Here is an 8,344-nt window from a genome sequence, read left to right on the forward strand (position 1 = left end):
AACTTCGAAAATTTGACCTCCTTTATTACGATGCTTGTACTTTTCTGTTAGCATGCAGCCGTAATCCTAGTAGATCTCATAATATTTTAAACTGATGTTTGGCGTCATAATATGAAAAGAAAGATGTAACAGCTGTTGATAATCTGTGTTAATTACACATTACACGTCAGACGTCGTTTCTCTCCTTAGTAAATATGGCTTGACGCGTGTGTTCTTAGTAACGCTGATGACAGGGGCGAGTGCTAAATTTGAAAGTGGTTATCATATCTTGGCTATTGACTGGTAGGAATTTTGGGTACCGTTGTTCGATTGCCCTTGAGGGAAGAGCATTGTTGTATTTATATAGTAAGGTCTGATCCTATTTACAGTTATAAGCAGTTATAGCATGTTATAAAGTGTTGCCCCAAAGGCAGTAACACCTCCACAACATCATTAACAAAAAGAATGATGACAAGATAATTACGGACGTGTCGGTTAAAGCATTTAAGAATTACTTGTAATGATACAGGTAACAGAGATTTAATATTTCTTTCGATCACTCAGCATGAATGGACTACCTGGTCGTAGCTCATTCGGAAACGTAATTAACTGAGCGAGAGCTTTATGCAAGACTTATTTCACTGGAGATTTCTCTCAGTGCCAGCAGGCTTCTGAGTCATTTTATTCATCCGAAAACAACATTTTGGAAGACGGTCGAAGGAGTCTACCAGTAAATGTAGAAACTTTTAGGAAGACTCTTTTCCTCCTAAGTGAGTTCTTCCATCATTACATATCTAATGACGTTAAACTGTTGACTTGTGCGTGCAGCCATCTTTATTAACCATTGACACAAAATCGCCTACATTCTCAGTAGTAAGCATTCCGAAATTAGTGCCGTTTTAATTGCAACAGACCAGTAGTTTTCCCTAACTTTAAAACTCCCTCTGTCTTCATATTTGAGGGTCCGTGGAAGCCGAGTGCACGTCTAATGTCGATTGTTTCCATTAAGGGTGCCAGACTTGTTAATACCGTGCCTCTAAATACCTCTCCTTCTGACTAAGTAGGTGCAGCAAGAGGAAAAAAGAACCAGATGCGTAATTAGTTCACATCACTTGTTTCACAAATGTTCACTTTCTTTAACAATTATAGTTGCAACACTGTGTTCTCAAAAGAACTAAATTCTAAAATTACTTGCCCCTCTCCTTTCCGAGAGGGAATTAAAATTGACTAAAGAACTACAAACACGAACAATGAGGTGCTGTTAGCCTACATATCAATGGCGGACGAGCCCTGTGCATCCACGGTTAGATGTTAGGAGGAAGTCGAACCTGCATTTAGGTCAGCTGCTGTAATCGGAGTTATCTCAAGTTACTACCACTAGTCAAGGACTAAGCAAAGAAATGGTCCGCGCATAACGCAAGGAACGAGGCACTTTCGACGTGAAGTGACGTAAAATGTCAACTAGCCTATAGTACTTGGCACTCAAAATGCATATCGTACAATGGCAATAAAGATGACCACACGCTCATTACTCTTCCTAGCATCCCAGGTAGATCTTTCGTGTCCATACAGTCATTAAACGTAATTATGGGCAGTAAAATAGCATGCTTCGCTCTCGTACTGTGCGTTATGGGTCTTTCACTTCACCTGCAGCCTCCCTCGAGACTCTCGTAAATTCTTTTTCCGCCAACTGCCCATCGGAAATTTTAACAGTCGAACGTACACGCTGTTGCCCTACTGTGAATATATTCCAAAAGACTTTTGCGCTAGATATGGCGTCCATCTAGAAATCAAACAGAAGATAAGCCTTTCCAGCAAAAAGAATACTTTCTAAGTACTTTAGTAATGGAGGAAATGAGATTAGTGATAAACGTGACATCAAAATTACGAATTGCAAAGTTTGCGGAGGTGAGAAATCCTACTAACAAGAAAGCAAAGTTAGGCTTGACTGATGATGCAAGGAATACGTGAAGGAATCTAGCACACGCAAAGGAGGCATTCCACTCCGAACGAAGACTTTTCCACTCGGAACGAAGGCTTCTAGTGTCAAAATAGAGCGTAATCTGAGGATGATTTTTCAGAGACTGTAGGGTTGGTGCACACCGTTGTATGGACGTGTATCACGGACTGCGGAAAACCGGAAAGGAAGAGTATCGTAGACTTTGAAATGTTGTATTGCAGAAGAATGTTGAAAATTAGTTGTAGCCGAGGAGGAACATTTTGAAAACACTTGCTATCAGGAGGGAAGGACGGAAAAACGTGTTGCAAGAGAACTACTACTACTATTGCCTAGATTATATCTCGTAGTTTAACTGTAACAGATTCGTGAAGACTGCCTGTTATTATGCTTCATTAATTACATAAGCTACCATGTAGCCATCGACTTTGATACTTGCCCTAAAGTGATCAAGGGAGGAAGCAAATAATATATATAAATTTTCTCTCACTCTTGTCCACTACCTGTGCAATGCCGACTGTTCGGGACGATTTACAGACATCACTAAAAACTTGAAATTTTATTGTGAAACGGTTAAGTCCCTGTGGAATGGTTAGACTGCTTAGAATTGTAGTGTACGTTCTTTATTCTGAATTTAAAAGGACATGATTTCTTTATCTTTTGTGGGCAACTGCTATGAGGTGTGGGAGTACACGACGAAGACGAATGGCTGGAAAGCAACTCTGATTAAAACTGGTGGTTTATTATAATAACCAACAGGAAATACATGAAGCGACATCAAACCAATGTTAACATTATACAATCCCTTACTTGCAAAATAAACAGCTTAAATAAAATTGCAGGTGACAACCGGCGTGAATGACTTCGGAGACTAGGTTACGAAACTGGCAGACCACACAAAGAGGAGGACAATAATACTCTCAACCCGGTTATTTAGAGAGAAAGTTCTTTCTCTACCACCACTGAAGTGCACTGGTGAAGGGGACTAATCTGTCGTATCCTTCCTACTACAATTAATGAATTCCGTAACTACGACAAATTATAGCTGAAAAAACATTACGCGAATTGTGGCTCATTCTATTACGTAGACTCATTTATCCAACCCAGTAGGAAAGCCGGTGCTCAAGTTATCTTTACTTTGATCATACTTGGCGGCCGGGCCACAAAAAGGTTCTTACCCAGAACCAGAGATACAACTTCAGATCCCACAATCAGTTTCACGCAAACACACGTGAAGACTATGAGGAGCACTCTGCAAGCGATAACTTTCACTAAGCAGCTGCGAAATTTACCTTACTTTTTTTTCTACATGAGGCTCATGTCACGAAATAATCAGTCTGTTTATATTGTAAGAAATTAGTTTCTATTAGTTTAGTTACGCTCTCAAATTGTGGAAAGAACTGCTTTTCAATAAATGCAGGAAGATTCTCAATTAAAGACACACTAGTGCTAGTGGCGCATGGCCAGTAGTGAGAGGAACAAAGGAAGAACTTATCAAACATCACTTGTTAAAATTTATTAAAAACTCCACGATTCATAATAAGAAACACTCCCGAGCATTTAATGGAATTAATGAAGCTATATGCTGACAAAAGAGAAGTATGTGTCGACAATAACTAAAATAGAAATGGTACCATTATTCAGTCTTCAATAAACAGTCTGATTTTGTATGTGGTGGTGGTGGTTGTTAGTACTTAACGTCCCGTCGACAACGAGGTCATTAGAGACGGAGCGCAAGCTCGGGTTAGGGAAGGATTGGGAAGGAAATCGGCCGTGCCCTTTCAGAGGAACCATCCCGGCATTTGCCTGAAACGATTTAGGGAAATCACGGAAAACCTAAATCAGGATGGCCGGAGACGGGATTGAACCGTCGTCCTCCCGAATGCGAGTCCGGTGTGCTAACCACTGCACCACCTCGCTTGGTTGATTTTGTATGTCATGGATAGTGTAAGGAAATAATACTTTCGTTTATTTGTACTACATTTAAATATTTTGAGTTAAATTGGTTAACTCAGTTTATAATTTGCCAGTTGCTACCATATAAAGATAATTGATATACAAGACATTCACATAACGATTTGTGTCTGACCTATGGATTAAATTTTGCTTTAATCTATTTCAAACTATTCAGATTAATTATTTTTACTCATATTCTTCTGTTTTGTAGTTTTTTTTCTTTTTCAGATGTTCTACTATTATCTTTAAACGGTAATGTTTTGAAGTTGTGGACACAATGGCATAAAAAGTAACTTTTTCGTTATTTTTGTAACAATAATCTTCTTGACTTGGAGAACAGTAATTTACTTCTCTGCCAGACAGTATTTAATTTTAATGTTGGTTCGCCTAATATTTCAACAATATGCGTAGTTCAGCGATATTTACATCGGAAGGTGTCTAGCGATCGTCATTTTGATGTATCTGGGCATAAAGGTGGCTCAATTGGGGAAAGGCAATACGTCGTCTTCAAGTTTTACTAAGAGAACAATGTTAATATTCTTGGAACACTGAATACAAACGTCACAATTGTAAAGTATTTATAAATAAACTTTAAACAGACAACAAAGTATATTGTACGTCATAGAGGAGCTTATTAGCATCATTAACTATATAACCATATTATCATGGATAAATTCAGACTCATTTATGATCTCACATATATTATAATTCTAGATGAAATTAATTCATCCCCTCCTCCTTGAAGCATGGACCTCGCCATTGGTGTGAAGGCTTGCGATACAGACAGCCGTACATTTGGTGGAGCCCGCCCGGTTAGCCGTGCGGTCTAACGCACGGCTTTAGGGAGTGGGAATGAGCGCCTGGTTCCAGGCTCGAATCCGCCCGGCTGACTTGTGTCGAGGTCCGGTGAGCCGGCCAGTCTGTGAATGGTTTTTAGGCGCTTTTCCATCTGCCTCGGCGAATGCGGGCTGTTTCTCGTTATTCCTCTTCAGCTGCACTATGACGGCGATTGCTGCGCAAACAGGTTCTCCACGTACGCGTACACCACCATTACTCTACCACGCAAACATAGGGGCTACACTCGTCTGGTGTGAGACGTTCCCTGGGGGTCCATCGAGGGGCCGAACCGCACAATAACCTTTGGTTCGGTGTGGGGCGGCGGAGGGGTGAAGTGGACTGTGGTAGTCGTCGTGGGGTTGTAGACCACTGCGACTGCGGCGGGGACGGAGCCTCTCCGTCGTTTCTACGTCCCCGATTCACAAGAGGGGAAACTACAGTCGTAATATTTGCCGAGGGCATGCATCAATACTGTATAGTTAAATGATGATGGTAGCCTCTTGGCTAAAATATTCCGGAGGTAGAATGGTCCCCCAATTCGTATCTTGGGGCGGGGACAGCTCAGGACGATGTCGTTAATAGGAGAAACAAAACTGGGTTTCTACGGATCGGAGTGTCAGACTCCTTAATCGGACAAGTAGGTTATAAAATTTAAACGGAGAACTAGTCAGGTTGAAGTTAGTGTTAGTGGTAGTTAGTGAAGTTCGGTGGCAGCTGAAACAGCACTTACGGTGAGGTGAATACAGGATTGTAAATACAAAATCAAATAGGGTAATGCAGGAGTAGGTATGATAACGAAGTAAAAAAAAAAAGCAGGCTATGATAAGCTACAGTAAACAGCATAGCGGACGCATTATTGTAGCCAAGATAGACACGAAGCGCACACCCAAGACAGTAGTACAAGTCTATATGCCAGCTGATTGCCAGATGATAAGGAGATTGAAGAAATGTATGATAAGATACAACAAATTATTCAGATACTTAAGGGAGACGAAAATCAAAGAATCATGAGGGACTGAAATTCTGTAGCAGGAAAGGAAGAGATGGATGAATGGTAGGTGAATAAGGACTGGGTGAAAGGAATGAAAGAAAAAGCTGCCTCGTAGAATTTAGCACAGAGCATCATTTAATCATCGTTAATACTTGGTTTAACAATCGTGAAAGAACATTGTATATGTGGAAGAGACCTGGACACACCGGATGGTAATACAGAGATTTCGGAACCAGATTTTAAATGATATGACATTTTCAGGGGCTGATGTGGACTCTGACCACAATTTATTGGTTATGAACTGTAGATTAAAACTAAAGAAACTGCAAAAAGGTAGGAATTTAAGGAGATGCGGCCTGGATAAACTTAGTGAACGAGAGGTTGTGTGGTTTCAGAAGGAGCATTAGGAAAGGATTGATAAGAACAGGCGAAAGAAATACAGTAGAAGAAGAATGGGTAGCTTTGGGAGATGCAATAGTGAAGGCAGAAGAGGACCAAGTACACTGGTGTCCAAAATTGAAGCAACAAATGGAAATTTTGCAAGGTTGCGTTTATTTTGCCACAGAACAGTATGAACAGGTGACAGCAAAGTAGAAACAATGTAAGGAATACGGAACGTAAACAACTGCAACATGTATAACGGTAGACAAAAACGTTCTTCGTTTGTTCGAACCTAACATATTTGCACACACAGTATGACAATTGGTTAGTGTGCTCAGCATGGAGTGTGACCACCTCTGGCAGGAATACAGACCTGACAACGACGGGGCATGCTGTGCGTGATGCCATCAGTCTCATGTTGAGGTAATAACGCCCATTCTTCCTACACAGTTGCTCGTAGCTTTGGAGAGTGGTTGGGTGACATAATGCAGGCTACCTCCTAGTCCATCCTAGGCATGCTCTCGGGTCAAATCGGGCTCTATCTTCCGTTTCCAAGAAAACATCAACCACTTGTGTTCTATGACTTCGAGAATTGTCGTCCATGAATATGAAGTCTGAACACACTGTACCTCGCAGCAATCGAAAATTAGGTACCAAGATCTCGTCACGATGCCTGACAGCAGTTAAACCTTGGCCACCCGTACATGAAGAGGGGTTCGAGTGGTAAACATAATCTCTGCCCACTCCATTAGGGATCCACTTCGGTATCGGTCTCTTTCCACAATGTTTGGGTCCTGGAACCGTGTTCCACGTTCCATCCAGATGCGAATTCATTGACAGTCACTCTCCAGACTAAATCGGGACTCATCCGTGAAAGCAACATTGGCGTACTCTTCGATCGGCCAGGTGGAATGTTGCTGACTTCACCTCTGTGAAGACGTGTCAGAGGTAGACATACGGCGGGTATCCGACAATAAAGGCCACTCAGCAGAAGCCTTCTGCACACAATTTGCCTCGATACAACACGTCCAGTGGATGCCGCGAGCTCACATGGCAGTTGCCGTGCAGTACTAAGGCAGTACTGTCGTGCCCTTACAGCCAAATAACGGTCCTCTCTTCTGAAGTCATACGCGGTCGGCCCTGGCCGGGTCTTCGGGATCCAGTTTCAGTCCCTATAAACCGTCGCCACATCCGAGAAACAACAGAACGATTCACATTAAGCCATCGGGCGACGTCAGTTTTCGACTGCTCTGCTTCCTTTCTTTCTACGGCCCTCCACCGCAGAGAGTCTTGTAGGCATCTTCTCTTTGCCATACTGCACCATCTACGACTGTGTACACAGCGATCGTGGATGTAGGGCTACCTGGGAAACACTACCTGGTTTCTAAAGTGCCCTGCCGTCATCGTTGGCATGGTTGTCAGTTGACCGGAATGCCTTGCAGAAAGCGATCGTATGGACATCTGGTTGACAGTTTGTATGATTATAACGTGGAAATGGACACAGGCCAGGGAAACAGCGGCTTGTTGCTTTAATTTTGCACCAGTGGAAATCCTTGGTTAACACAAGAGATATTGATTTTAATGGACAAAGGAGAAAATAAGCAATGCAGTAAATGAAGCGGGCGACAGGGAACGCAAACGTAAAATATGAGGTCGACAGGAAGTGCAAAATGGCTAAGCTGGAATGGTTAGAGGACAAATGAAAGGATTTAACATACAAGTAAGTCACCAGAGCATACATAGATGCCGCTTACAGTAAAATTAAAGAAAGTTTTGGAGAAAACAGAATCATCGGTATGGATATCAAGAGATCAGATGGAATACCAATCCTAAGCAAATAAGTGAAAGCAGAAAGGTGGAAAGAGTATATAGAGGGTCTATACAGGAGAGACGTATTTGAGGGCAATATTATGGAAATGGAATAAAACGTAGATGAGATGGGAGTTATGATGGTGCGTGAAGAAGTTGACAAACCACTGAAAAGCCGAAGTCAAAAAAAGGCCCCGGGAGTAGACAACACTCCGTTGGAACTACTGTAGCCTTGGGAAAGCCAGCAATGACAAAACTTTTCCATCTGGTGAGCAAGATGCATGAGACAGGCGAAATACCTTCAGACTACAAGAAGACTATAATAATTCCAACTCCAAAGAAAGGTGGTGTTGAGAAGTGTTACAATTACTGAACTATCAGAATGAGATTTTCACTCTGCAGCGGAGTGTGCGCTGATATGAAACTTCCTGGCA

At 41.9% G+C, this 8,344-nt stretch overlaps 1 non-coding gene across 1 annotated transcript; it reads right to left on the reverse strand.

Moving 5' to 3' along the window:
* Positions 1–3,783: 3,783 nt before the first annotated feature.
* Positions 3,784–3,856, reverse strand: Trnaa-cgc. The gene has a single exon. It is a non-coding gene; the product is annotated as a tRNA-Ala (tRNA).
* Between the last annotated feature and the right edge of the window lie 4,488 nt (positions 3,857–8,344).

This window comes from Schistocerca americana, chromosome 5 (assembly GCF_021461395.2).
Source record: "Schistocerca americana isolate TAMUIC-IGC-003095 chromosome 5, iqSchAmer2.1, whole genome shotgun sequence".
NCBI classification, from domain to species: Eukaryota; Metazoa; Arthropoda; class Insecta; order Orthoptera; family Acrididae; genus Schistocerca; species Schistocerca americana.